This window comes from Schistocerca americana, chromosome 2 (assembly GCF_021461395.2).
Source record: "Schistocerca americana isolate TAMUIC-IGC-003095 chromosome 2, iqSchAmer2.1, whole genome shotgun sequence".
Classification (NCBI taxonomy): Eukaryota; Metazoa; Arthropoda; class Insecta; order Orthoptera; family Acrididae; genus Schistocerca; species Schistocerca americana.
Genome location: NC_060120.1, coordinates 474,025,797 through 474,040,371, shown reverse-complemented (window position 1 = coordinate 474,040,371; position 14,575 = coordinate 474,025,797). Strand labels below are relative to the sequence as shown.

The following is a 14,575-nucleotide window of genomic DNA, read 5'->3' as shown; positions in this document are numbered from 1 at the left end:
AGGTGTCTCAGTGACGGTCTAACCGATTCGCCTGTTGCATCTAAATAGCACACCGGACATCGGCCCAGCAGCCTGGTGGGGCTGCTTAGCGAATCTGTCAGAGTGGGAGAGGCTCGGGCCGGCGCCGCTCCCGGCCTTGGCAGCCAGCCAGGCAGCCGCTCAGTACTGGGTTACTCTCTCCACAGCGAGGCTGCCACACGAGAAACACCTCGTATCGGCGGCTCGTTGGTCTAGGGGTATGATTCTCGCTTAGGGTGCGAGAGGTCCCGGGTTCAAATCCCGGACGAGCCCGTATTTTTTGATTTCCCATAGCCAAAACACTTGGACACGATGTGGATCCTTGCGAGGACGTCACATGCGATAGCCAGACAGACAGACAAGTTGGAGTTCCTCACGGACCTGTGGGAGGAACACAAGAGGGCCAAACATGGCACCATGTACGGCCAGAACTTTCTGAGCTTCCTGCAGGTCCCGCTGGACGCCACCTTCAGAGAAGTTTCGCGCACGCCGTGATCGCCATCATCACCAACATCCGAGCCCACCGTCGTCATCGATGTCTTCCTCCCATCCCTCTACCTACCCAAAGTCAAGGACAATGTCATGTGCCAAACTGTGTGCTCAAGCATGCAAAGTGCAAGGTGAAAGTCTGCAAGTGTCGCAGTCCCAAAATGTATGTAACATGTGCAAGCCCTATCCCTACAGTGTCCTTTCCTCGTAGCCAAATAAATCGGGCAAAAAAATGATCGGGTATAAATACAGTGAAAAGGGTATCTAATAGGTGTATCAGTGTAATTTAAGCAGTGTACTGACTGACTGTCTCACTGACTGACTGACTGTCTGTCTATCTGTCTCACTGCCTCTCTGTCTCTCTGTCTGTCTCACTGTCTGTCTCACTGTCTGTCTGTCTGTCTGTCTCACTGTCTCAAGTTATGTGTTTTGTTCATGTGATATAGATGTAAATTTCTCTTCAACATATGCCTAAATGTTGTATGTTTCTTTGTGTATTATTATATTTCACCTTATACATCGTTTGCCTCATTAATATGTATGTGAAATTGTTGTGTCCACGTAAATGAAGTATATTAGTATCCTTCACATTATTATTCCCATACATGGTTTTTTGTCATAAATATCGCGAACATCATTCTATATGTGCAGTTTCTGTTAACCTGCAGCGCGTATGTGAAATCTAGAAAACATTTAAACTCTAACTACAACAAACCAAAGTAAGTCAAGTGTTGTACGAACCACTGAAACTAAACCCTAATGTTATTATTATTTTTTGTGATTTCATATTATAGTAGGACATTGGTCATTAGATAGCAATGAAGACTCTGAATTGGTCTACGTAGCAACAATAATCACTCTTCACATAGATGACACGTACACGTAATTATAGGTGATGAGTAACAATTTTTCTCGTTTCACCCATTGGGCACAAAATTATTTTGCTGCCATTTTTGTCCGAATACCTTATTGCAGGTTCTCCAACACTGCGATGTTACTTCGGGTCGTAGCTCTGCAGACTCGCACTAACGGAAGACATTTTTAGCGCTGAGTGTGAAGTTATTTGCCACTTTATCCGAATTTATAGTTGCGGTAAAGAAACGGAATGCGTATGTACCAATAACGAACAACTTACGAAATATATTATTACAACTCCTCAAGAACTATTTGATACAGAAGCCATCTTCGCTAAGCAGAATGTTGTCTCTTTAAGCAAGTTGGTAGCACATGCTCCTAGTCTTCAAAACTTCGTCGCATCTGCTGTATCTACGACCTTAAAAGTGAGAGTAGTTGGCGTTTGTGATGTGGAAGATTTACTCAATAGCTGAGAACTTATTATTATTCTAAAAATAACTGTTCAGTGGATTTGAACTTGTTTTCATAAAATTGCCAAATCGTTTAAAGTAAAGCAAACATTGTCTGATGATTTTAATAGGAAAGAACGTCACGGCTAATGCACAAACTAAATACTGATTTCTTCTTTAATAATAAGTGATCCAGGATTGATTAATTAACGAGCCGTCGTGTGTATACCACTGGCAGTTCGCATGGGCTTTGTGTGCCGAATTGCGGCGTTGCCTAAGCGTTGTTCTACGTACTGAATATTTGTAGGTACGAACAGAAATTAAAGGTCCTGATGGTAATAGTTAATGATGAAAAGTGTTCTACGTTGTAACTTTCCTTTTCGTCGCGCTACTACAAAAGCTCCCAGTTTTTGACCAACGTAAATGGTGTTTTCTCCTGTGTGGTTTTTCCGTTCCTTACTTTCTTTCCTTTACAAGAACGGCATGAACTAGAGCATGTAAGCAGTCCGTTCGACGTGGGTGGGAAGGGGGCACTTTTCTCTTAGACGTAGAGCTGTTCGCGAAGATGCAATATTCAGAGGAACAAAAATATGTCTATTTCACGGATGACGTGGATAATAAATAATTTTTAAAAAAAAAGATAACTATTTTTCTGACATACGCACTAGTACTCCCAAGTGACTGCTCAGATGATATGTACACTGTAAAATATCACACTGAAGTCTCTAAAAGAAAAATAGCATGGTAGTTTTTTTTATCAAAAACAAAGAGGAATGATGTAGTTTTCCAGCTCAAAGACTGGTTTTAAGCAGCAGTTGAGACAATAATAAAACCGGCATCAGTCGACTTGATGGACACATCGAAAACATACGAGTTCGAAAGTGACGTGTGTGAAGTGATATGATGTATTTAAAAGATCTTGACAGTTGTTAACCTGAAGCAGTTTGTACTATCGTATGATATGCGCCTCTTTTTTATACAAGCTGTTTCCGTGATGCTGTTACAAACTTTCTGTAATGATGGAGAAGGGTGAATGTATCAATTTGAGACAAGGGATCCTGATCTGGAACGACCGAGATGGAAGTTATAACCCAAAATCGTTCTGATACCTCTGACAGTGGAATATTTGTACCGGTACTGAAGTTGTAAGTTTGTGGGAATGAGAACTTTCAAAAGCGGTAGTATGCCTCGAAACAAGACAGAAGTCCACTAAACATGGGATCTAAAATGCATACCTTAGGAGCCACCTGTTCAATAGGAGACGTGGTTCTCAGTAGCGAAGACTATTAAGTGCTCACAGCTCTTTAGATATGTATTTTACAACCCCTGTTTATTCGACTTTTTCTTCTTGTTTTGGTCCATACTATCACATCTGAAAATTGCCTCACGTACATTCTTAACAACGACCGTACCGGTACATGTATTCCATTGTCTGAGGTATCAGAATGATTTTGGGATAATAATTTCGACTCAGTCGTTTTCGCACCAGGGTCCCTTATCTCAAATTGATACATTCATCCTTCTGTATCATCCCCAAAAGTTTGTAACATCATTATGGAATCACACTTTATACTCCTCTTGACTGCCATTGCATGAGTGTTATTCAAAGAAATTACTTACTCCTATTTTATTCTCAAACTGGACTAGAGGTATTAGAGTCGTTTGAACCAACCTGAACTTTATTTTCCTTTTCAACATATTCCCCTTGTAAATTTAAACACTTATCCCGTCGCTAGATAAGGCGTTAAAAAGACTGCAGCACAGAATTCTTGTAGCATCGCTCACATGTAACGAGTGGCCTATCCAGATATAAATTACTTAAATTACTGTAACCCATAAGAGCGATGTTTTCTGGGGGTAGCGAAATGCTCCTAGACGGGGAGACAACGCGCCATCACTAGATGACCATGGCGGCCAGGACACTCCTTTTTTGTGACCATTTTTATCCTTTGCTGCATTTCTGTATTCAATTGAAAACACATTTCCATGAAATACAATATATTTACAACTATATACGGGACACATTTCGCCTGGACGTGCCCTGCGGACATCCCCTCGAATCACAAAGTCACGTTCTAGTCGGGTACACACTTATAGCACACCTGTCATCTTGGTTTGACTACAGATCATCAACCATTGGCCGCGGAATACTTTGTATCGGATACGTTCCAAGTGATATGTTTTGCCACCTTCTAGACACATATAGGCGCGAAATTTAAAACGATATGCGGTACTCCCGCCTTTGCCACTTACTGACTCGCCCTCGTAAAGCTAAGGCTATCCGCAGTACAAGGAGAATGGGACCACACTACTATTTTTCCGGCTATGCTATGCGGGCAGCTCACTTCACAGCTGCAACGAAAGATTCGTGTCAGTCTCAATCGGAGAAACCGCGCAAGAATACCGAACTGTTTATTTACGGGGAAATTATGGATTTTGTAGTAGGTTGACCAAAAGAAACGGCAAAAACACGATGCGCCAAAACAAATAGAGAGATTTGGTGTAAACATGGTCGTTGTTTTAGTTAGTCCTCAACAGAACATGTAGAGAATAGAGAAATTCGAAATAATTGTTATAAATAAATTCACCTCCTAATTTGTTTTATGACAGTACCAAGTCTTAGGCATGGAGTATTAAAAATCAGTTTGACCATTTGCGCACTCGATGAGTCCCGGTACATTTATACCAGTGAGCTACATTTTTAGGCATTTCTAGAATGTGACGGGAGTAATCATTGTCAAAAAATTCTTTTCGTGCGAGTAAGCCTTTAAAAAGCACAATTAATTATTCCCCAAACATGTTTCAGCATCATTGTCTGAACGTGTTATTTATTTGATGCTTGGAAATGGTTTTTATAATAAAAACGTAGAAGTACCTGCAGCCTTGCACGCAGCAGCGAAAAATGAGAGAGGTCATCGAAATAATTAGATGCTCCAACACCATGAACAGGGAGGCTGGCGGTATAACATGCCACACCCAGCCTGTCGGAAAGTTTTCGATCAAGTTGCAAACCTGGTTTCATATATCGTTAGACGGTTGAAAGATGACGAGTCACTCTCTCATTCTCTATGTTCAAGGGTACAATTTAACGTTGATTTTTGACCCAAGACGACATGTTTGTGAGACGACAGGAAGTTATCAGCATGAGCAGGCATTGATAGAAGCGTGTACATTGTTAATACATGCAGGCTCTTGATGGTGGCTCTCCTTTGAGTACTGTTTTTCTGGAGTTGAGAACAAGCAGATAGTTTGCTGATTTGACGCATTTGACAGTAAATCTTGCAATGGGGCTTGAAAACCACATGCTGCTATTAGGGAAAGGAACATCTCTAAGCATTTACTGGGGACAGAAAGCTGGGCTCAAGAATTTCTCCCACGGTGTGCAGACAGTGCGTTCAGTTGATGAGGCGAAAAACAGCCAACCTGAACCTATCCGTCAGGTGCCTCTTCCGACAGCGGAGGACGGGGGCGTGAAAGAGATCTAGATCGCCCAGCCAACGAGTTACGACAGCATCGTAAACGCCCTCTGTGAACACGGATGACGCCCATAAAAATTCACGAGTTTCCATGTTCAATGTGGACAGTACACTATCGAGGGAGCCATAAGATGGGTGTCGTCCCACGGCCTGCACAGCTTCTGGGAGCCTCTGGCCTTCAAACAATTTTAAAAGGTACGCAACATTTGTGGCGGCTCTGAAATGGTCTATGTTGGGACACAAAAATCACTTCTCTTGATTTAGCCGGGGCCCCGGGTCGGAGACATGGTAACTTTTACTGTTCCCAGATAATAATCTTCATGATAAATATTTTGTCCACTTTAGAGCTGTATGGAAACTAAACATAACACGCTGCTTGAAGCGGCCGTGGAAAAGAAAAAAAAATAGGAAAAAAAAGTCAGGAGCACAATGCCTCCTCCTCTCTGCGCGGCCATCTGCATGCACGTCAGGGATTGACCACTTCTACTGAAAAGTGAAGAATATTGTTAACTGATAAGAGCAGGCAGACGTGGCAAAGAGCAGGCAGACGTGGCAAAGAGCAGGCAGACGTGGCAACGAGCAGGCAGGCGCGGCAAAGCGCAGGCAGGTGCGGCAAAGCGCAGGCAGGCGTGGCAAAGAGCAGGCAGACGTGGCAAAGAGCAGGCAGACGTGGCAAAGAGCAGATGTGGAGCTCGTGGAGTCTTTGTGATTTCACGAAAACCTTGTGGGGGCAGTTGCGCTTTTGCAGAGTTTACCGAGGTTTGATGGAAAGTGAGTACAGGAGAGGAGATTCTTTGTCTTGCGATTCAGACTCTGTCTGGAGTGGGTCTTCTGATTCAGACTCTGGGTTGGAGATGATACTGGTCTTGACTTGTTGTGAGTGGTGTGCACCAGGTGGCACTTGTCTGGAGCCTGACTGATCTTGACTGGGGAGCTTGTGGTGTGGACTTGGCTGTACCGACAGTTAAGACTTTCAGTCATCTATGACAACTCGTTGTGCCGAGGGAAGGGCAATCTTTTCGTGACAGGTCTGCCGCTCTGACGTTTGATCATCTCGTGCGCACTGCCGTGTAGGTGATTCAAACTGGTCCATGATGTGATCGGCGAACGGGAGTGTCACATGCTGCAATCGCAATCTGCCGAGATTTGACGGCTCCGTTAGAGCGTAATTGCAATCGTCTAACAGATCGCATATTTCGTGCTCGCGATAGCGAATTACAGGCGCCGCACATCACTGCTCCGCAGACGTTTGAGCCACGACCGTCACCTGAGACGGCGCCGCACACCGAGAAAAAGGGGTCCCGCACTGCTGCCCCTGCTTTTTACGGCAACCAAGATCAAAATCTCGTCACTTGTTCGCAGCTGCACCAACGTAGTATAACTTCTGTTAAGAACAAATCCATCAATGTCTGTTCAGTGTTAGATAATTTCAGACTGCGCTATCCATATTTTGAGCCAGAGTAAATAGTTCAATCAGACAAACCTTAGTCTTTGCCAATCAGCCGCCATACAGGGTTTTTAACTGTTCGTTGCATATTTGTGTTACCATCAGATCATGTTTTATTTTTGTTATCACGCTTAGCATTTATTTTTGTCTAATTTTTAATCAATAAACTTGTAGCAATGTTTTTATAAAAGATCAATCCCATGTTGATATATAATTCACCCATCAACAATTGACACAAATGATGACACTGCCACCATTTCATTAATATTATTTGAGCACTCAAGCTCATATAGATTCTGATAAATGTGATAACCTCAAATGCAGGCTCTCAGCAACAAAAACGCAGTTAAAGGGCAAAACCAATTTAGCAGACGCGTGGGTCAGGTATTAATGGGGAAGGTTCAGTAATTGAAGTGATTGCTGTCAGGGTGGTAACCAGAATCGTCTGTCGCCTTCCAAAACAAACCCCAAGTCCAGTGTTGTCTTGCTAGATGTCAAGGGACACTCAGTCAAACGTTTCTCGAATATACAGAAACAGGGGATTGACCTGGTTGCCTCTATGGAAGGGCCCGAGCATTTGGTGTGTGAAGAGCTTGAGTTGAATTTCGTATAATATACGTTCCCGATACCCATAGCTTTTTCATGGAGAGTTATTTTGTTGCAAGTAATTCGCAACAATTAAACACACAATGTTCTAGGTTCCTGCTACAGATACGTGTCGATGATAGTTTTGTGCATCAGTTGTACTCCTTTTTTTATAGCTGGGTATGGCCTGTATTTCCAAATCTCGAGGGACAAATCTCTACTCATGGGATCATCTGTAGACAATTATACCCAAGATCTCCAACGGAATCTTGATCCTTATTGACGTTGTAGAGAACAGCTACTTGCAGTATTATTAACTGTCTACTCTTTAACAAGTGTAGCTAATAATTTTGGTTTCACTAAGTTGTTCCCCTGAAATTAATGCAAAGAAATCACGTCTCCCATAAAGTGCGATGATTGGACTGTTTATTAAATATGAAAGTATGTCTTTATTATACTTCAATACGAGAAACTGTACAGAGCTCAACAATTAGCGTGATGCCTGCATGTGCAGAATATTATGAAGAAAGCTCGGTGAACCGCTATGGGGCGACTATTGCGAACTCCTGTGGCCGTAAATGGGTAACATATCGGGTGTGGAAGGTAACTGATTCTTTCTCGAACGTTGTAGAAGGTTCTTGACGAATGTAAGCATATTGTAGCGTGGGAAATGCTGGAATCGATTTTGTCGAAGGAAAATCCGCGGGGGTTGTCTGCTGAGCAATATATGGAACTATCAATGGCAACACAAAATAGTAACCCCAACTTATAAACTATTCAGATTATGTAGCACACTGTTAATCACCAACTAGAGCAGGAAATGTAAAATGACACCTAATTAGGTAAACTCCCCTTACACGTTAAATATCGTATTTTATAAATTAGATGTTGTCGTGTGTAATTTACGAGGTCAAAAGGTTCAAATGGCTCTGCGCACTATGGGACTTAACATCTGAGGTCACCAGTCCCCTAGAATTTAGAACTACTTAAACCTAACTAACCTAAGGACATAACACACGTCCATGCCCGAGGCAGAATTCGAACCTGCGACCGCAGCGGTCGCTCGGTTCCAAACTGTAGCGCCTAGAACCGCTCGGCCACCCCGGCCGGCTTTACGAGATCGAGTCATACGTAAAGAGGAGAGATGTGGCCCAGCAAGACTTAATAGCCGATTCCATAGCGGACGAAGGTGTGTAGTAATGCTATGGGAAAATGTTATGCTCGGTGCTAAAGGAGGAATATTACAAGAACAAAGCAGTACTATACGGACTGTTCGAAAGAATTTCTAAGTAGTAGCAGGTTTTAGTTAGGCGTTCCCCAAGGTAGTGTTATAGGTCCTTTGCTGTTTCTTATCTATATAAACTATTTGGGAGACAATCTGAGCAGCCGTCTTCGGTTGTTTGCAGATGACGCTGTCGTTTATTGACTAATAAAGTCATCAGAAGATCAAAACAAACTGCAAAACGATTTAGAAGAAATATCGGAATGGTGCAAAAAGTGGCAGTTGACCTTAAAAAAGAAAAGAGTGAGGTCCTCCACATGAGTGCTAAAAGGGACGCACGCGTTAAACTTCGGTTACACGATAAATCAGTCTAATCTAAAAGCCGTAAATTCAATTAAATACCTAGGTATTACAACTACGAACAATTTAAATTGGAAGGAACACATAGAAAATGTTGTGGGGAAGGCTAACCAAAGACTGCGTTTCATTGGCAGGACACTTAGAAAATGTAACAGACCTACTAAGGAGACTGCTTACACTCTCTTTAGCATACTGTTGCGCGGTGTGGGCACGTTTTGTATTATCGCGAAATGTGGGAGAGAGCATCACAGAAATGATACAGGATTTGGGATGGACATCATTAAAAGAAAGGCCTTTTTCGTTGCGACGGAATCTTCTCACGAATATCCAATCACCAACTTTCTCCTCCGAATGCGAAAATATTTTGTTGACACAGACTTACATAGGGAGGAACGATCACAAAGATAAAATAAGGGAAATCAGAGGTCGAACGGAAAGATATAGGTGTTCATTCTTTCCGCGCGCTATATGAGTTTCGAATAATAGAGAATTGCGAAGGTAATTCGATGAACCCTCTTCCAGGCACTTAAATGTGATTTGCAGAGTATCCATGTAGATGTAGATGTACACGTTAATTACATTTCGATCAGGTAATGACTTTTGTTGAGTGAAACGAAAAGGTATACCTTTTGCCTATGAAGGTATTTCGAGCGAGGATTGTGCGCGTTCTTTAGACAAGATGCCTCTATTTTCGAAGCTATTTCCCTAGTTTTCGGTGTCGCTGATCGCCTACTGGTCCAATGATGATGCTTTAATTCTTGTTCATAGTTAATTTTAGAACACGAAGCTGGGCAAACCTTTCTGTATGACGCTCGGTTTCACGTTATGTTTTGGAAGGACGACGTAAAGGCTCGCGTGGTGTTGCGTTTTCGGTTTCAAGTGCTAGTGTCAGTTTTATGGCCACAAACACATTTTAAACTCTTAATTCTGTTCCAGATTGTTATCGGTCACATTCTGGCTAAGATGTTCTTATTTCTTCCTTTGTGAGTATTGCGTCCATGAACTTTGAATGTAAACATGATTGATATCGATCTCCTAAAGGGATGAGGTCATCTTTCATGCGCTCTTGCGAATTTCAAAGCACCGAAAGTGACTGTTTTGACCAAATCTATGAATTCATATATTGCCAATCAAGAGATGACTACCTGCCTTTGCAGTAAAACGGGTACCATCTTCGATATAGTCTCGGCTACGTTACTGACGATCTCCTTCTGCGGCCACCTGTTCCTAACATTTAAAACAGGAGAATTACATACAACGCGTAACAGTGAGAACGGAGCTGCGGGACCAACCCGTGGGTGCAATGGCTACAGCCCAGTGCTGCCTAGTCTGTGTTTGATGGGCTTGCAGATGCTATAGCCGGCAGTGACTCTGTTGGCACACTGCCTACGCCGGCAAGTAAGCAGCTAGGCACGAAGTACTCAAGTCAGTGGACGCCGACGCCGAGCACTTACTGAGTCAAAACCCTTGAGGTTTCGTCATAGCTATTACGAGCATCAATCTAGTAATTGTAGTAGTTAGATGTAATTACATAAAAAGCCTTCAAACCTGGCAAGTTCCAAGTTTCAGTGATCAAAACTGCTTTTCAGCAACACTATAACGGACTTCCAGATGTTGGGCGACGGTTCAATCCCGCGTCCGGCCATCCTGATTTAGGTTTTCCGTGATTTCCCTATATCGCTCCAGGCAAATGCCGGGATGGTTCCTTTCAAAGGGCACGGCCGACTTCCTTCCCCATCCTTCCCTAATCCGCTGAGGCCGATGACCTCGCTGTCTGGGCTCCTTCCCCAAAACAACCCCCCCCCCCCCCCCGGAAGATGTTGGAAGGAAGTAGAGAAGTACTGGCGGAGGAAAAAAAAAAAGCGTGCGGTTCCTGAGTTGTGTCCTGCGTAGCTGAGTAGGCAAAGGGTCTGGGTTCTAGTATGGTTGGCATCCTATTCTAATCTCAGAGTTTCATACTAGCGCACACTCCGCAGCAGATCGAAAATTCATTCATGTTTTAAAGACATTTCGGTTTGCGTTTCGTCTACAAGCGTCTAGATACTGATTTATGTGCCGCTAACAGCGTGCTATGTTTCACTTGTTGAAGGCATCACCACGAATTGCCCTTCGGGTAACCTAGAGCGTTTCAGTTAAAATCTACCTCGTCTATCTGCGAATACGTCCTTTACTGTTATCCTATTGTTTCAGTTGGCGCTGTTTCTTATCGTCTTCCTTGATCTCTGTCATGTTCATTTATCTTCCTACGTAAATACATTTGTAGAGCTTTGTGGAGTATTCATTGGAACTTTGGCCACAGTTCAACAGTTATATTGCTCGGATAAATCTTATCTGCCCTCTGCGTACGTTTGCTACTGCGCACAGAAGCAGAACGTGACGTTTCCTTGGAACCTCCTTTGGAGATCGTCGCTAATACCGCTTGTAGAGAAGTTTAGAATCTATTATGAACGTGTCGCTGTGGATATTAACAATGTAACAAAACTAACTCCTGTCTGGAATATACTGCTCGCCTTGAAACACGCTAAGGAGCTGGAGACCCAGAAACGCTTCTTCTCTAAAGTTAATCCTTGAAATTAGCCATCTGTCACGTCAATTTTTGCTTGTGACTATAAAAGTTTTATTTCTGCTAGCTGAACAATTCATACAGGCTGCGGACACACACGGCAAGAACTACTTCATGCAATCTGAACGGAGTGTTCTCTATATGAATTCAGGTTCTCTCTTCGTTAGTCTTTGGTAGTAAAGGTATCTACAAAAAATATTGATACTAAAACCATCTGTGTACAAATAACAGGTTCTGATCTGTACGATTTGTGAGCCACAAACAACACATCACATTATCATACGAAATGGTCTGAAGTCAGAGCAACAAGCATCTATTCAACTTGCAAAACTCTCCATCCTAATACGTTTCATAAGGCTTTTCTCAGTTCATAGATTGTCGTGCCATTACTCAACAAAAGTACATATCAGTTTGCTGACTTGCAGTCGTTTTCGCAAGGGTTGAGTCACTGAACTTACTTTGGGTTCGAATCTTCGTCCGGCCACCCACATTTAGAATTTCTGTGGTTTGTCTGGATCAGTTAAGGTGGACCAAGGGCAATTCCTTTGCAAACGTTGCACTCTATTTACAGCCCTATCCCACGATTATCCATTCTGAGACTGTGCTTCGTCTCTGCCTCTTGGTCGACTGGTGTCTCTGTTTTTTATTTGTAATAAGAGACGCAGTCTTTGTTCCAGTTGCAGTTCGATTTCAGGACAGTCTTGAAGCTGTGGAATAACTGAACTTCAGTCTCATTGTTCTTATACAAAATAGAAACGAAAATTTCTTCACAACAGTTGAGTTGCATATACGCCTTGTATCACCTTACAACCAGGTCAGTACAAATCCACAACTAATCCATATGGCAAAATTACAAGAAGCTCCGTCCTTTTTAGTTTTCCATATGTGGTAAGAACTACAGCTGTAGTGGGTAGAGATAAAGAGGAAATCCTTTGCACATACAATGGAAGGTTTACAATTATATTAGTTCCATCTTTCGAAGAGTTTATGCTTCTCCTGCCTTTGCGTTTTGCGATAATTTCTCCACCTCTCCATATCCGGTAACCAAAAATCCTCGACAATGTTCTCCATATTCTAATCTGTGACCGCTAACATAATTTTTACGGCTCGGTAGCTCAAATGGTAAAAACTAACCCTTATAAGATCGTTTTGTTGTCTGTCTATCCGACCGTTAAGTATCTTTTTTCTCAGGAACGGGCACACGTATCAAGTTGAAATTTATGTCACATACAAACACCTACGGTCCCCTGGCGCTGTAACATAGATGAGCTTCTTAGTAAGTCAGTGGTATCAAAACATACTACCATTAACTTCACACATTTTGATACTTTCAAACCTACTCATCAAAACCATCCCGTTGACCTAGAACCATGTCATTCGGCAAGAAGCCAGGATTCACAGTACAAGTAAAGGAAAACATCCGAAAATTGGTAAGCTGTAATTATGTTGCAAAAAAATCTCTTTGCCATTAGAACTTCCATTCATTATCCATCAAAAGTATAACAGAAACAAATTACTGCATGCAAATATGACATGTAAGTTGTAGTCATGTTTTACTAAAAAAAAATTATTAAGTTTTCTCTCTCCACATAGGTAAACTGAAGTCCCCTGAAATCAACGAGATTCTAGATTCCCGAGATGGGCGAACTATTCATATACATAATTAAGTTTGTAAGAGCGTGGGAGTCCTAAGGGTCTCTGCGGTACACGAGCACTTTAAAAAAGTTCTGTCCTCCATGTGCTGATTTCCAGAAGCTTTTTCCTAAATACGTTTGTATTTGACACTTGTAGAACCTACACTTGCCTTGTTATGATATATTCCCTAAATTGACCTCCTCTGTAGTTTTTCTAAATAACTAGGTTATCCTTTCGATTCTGCTACTAATGACTGTAAAATAATTCGCTTGTTTTCTGCATGTTGCTACTTTAATATCTTCTATTTTATAATTTTTGCCTATGTTTCATTTCTTAATAAATTGTACATTACTAGGAAGCAGCGTAACGATCTCGCATAATATTACTTCTAAGTCTTTCCCGATTTCGTCTGCGAATCTCAGCATTGATGTCTGTTCACTTCACACCTTTATTTTTCTTCTAAGATTTTCTCTATTCCCTTCTTTGCTATTTCAACATACAACACAATCAACAGTGGCGGTAATCCGTAACCGCGCCTTATATCTCCCGTAACACGTCATAGTTTTTCCTTATTTTCCACTAAGATGTTATAGGTACTGTAAATTATCCGTCTATCCCTGCTCTCTACCTCCATTCTTCACCGAACTGCGAACACCTTATTCCATGTCCGCACTTTTGAAACCTTAAACTGTTTATCTAGATCCACATCAACTATGAATGTATGCAGGTACTACTCCTCACGTTTCTTTGTGGTATTTCAGAAACTCTCTTGTGGTACATTTTCAAAGCTTGAAACTAAACTGAAATTTCCTTCCTTCTGTTCAACATATCATTCTAGGCCTCGTTTCAGATGTCAGACTGAGCATCCCATAGTTTTCGCATTAAATGCTAGTCAGGGACGGAAATACTTGCAGACCGAAAGGTTTAAAATATTCCTTCGGGCCGGATTTGAACCAGCGACCTATGGATGCCTGCCAGAACAACCGCTACAGTCCACCGCTCTACCAACTGAGCTACCGAAGGAGTGTAAGAGTAGGGCGCACCGTGGCACAGATTCGGGGCACCTCATTGCTCTCTCGCTGCCGCTTCGGCTTACTGTGGCAGCTGCTGTAATGTGTTTTATATGCGTGGGGACAGTGGCGTACAGTCAGCGTAGTGCGCATATGGAGTGTCATACTTCGGCAGAGGAGTATTCCTTAATAAAGAGATGAGATTTATTGTACAAATGCAGTATACACCATTTAGTAAAAAATTCGAAACAAAGACGAAAATGAAGATGAATTAAGGCAAAGGGGTAATTGCCGTTTAGTTCAGAATCGCTTTTCTTCTTCGACTCTGTCGTTACCTCAGCCCTGGTCCATGGAGGAGTCACTGGAATTGCCCAAGGACATAATTATATTTTCAATATTGCTCTCTACGCTCACTTCACTTTTCCATGCTCCTTTAACAACCGTTTCCGTATGGCGTACAACATCA

General features: G+C 42.3%; 2 non-coding genes across 2 annotated transcripts; one reads left to right on the top strand and one right to left on the bottom strand.

Moving 5' to 3' along the window:
- The first annotated feature begins 219 nt into the window (after positions 1–219).
- On the top strand, positions 220–291 carry Trnap-agg. Its single transcript has one exon. It is a non-coding gene; the product is annotated as a tRNA-Pro (tRNA).
- A 13,741-nt stretch (positions 292–14,032) lies between these two features.
- Trnay-gua lies at positions 14,033–14,122 on the bottom strand. Its single transcript is given in 2 exon segments — positions 14,033–14,068; positions 14,086–14,122. It is a non-coding gene; the product is annotated as a tRNA-Tyr (tRNA).
- Between the last annotated feature and the right edge of the window lie 453 nt (positions 14,123–14,575).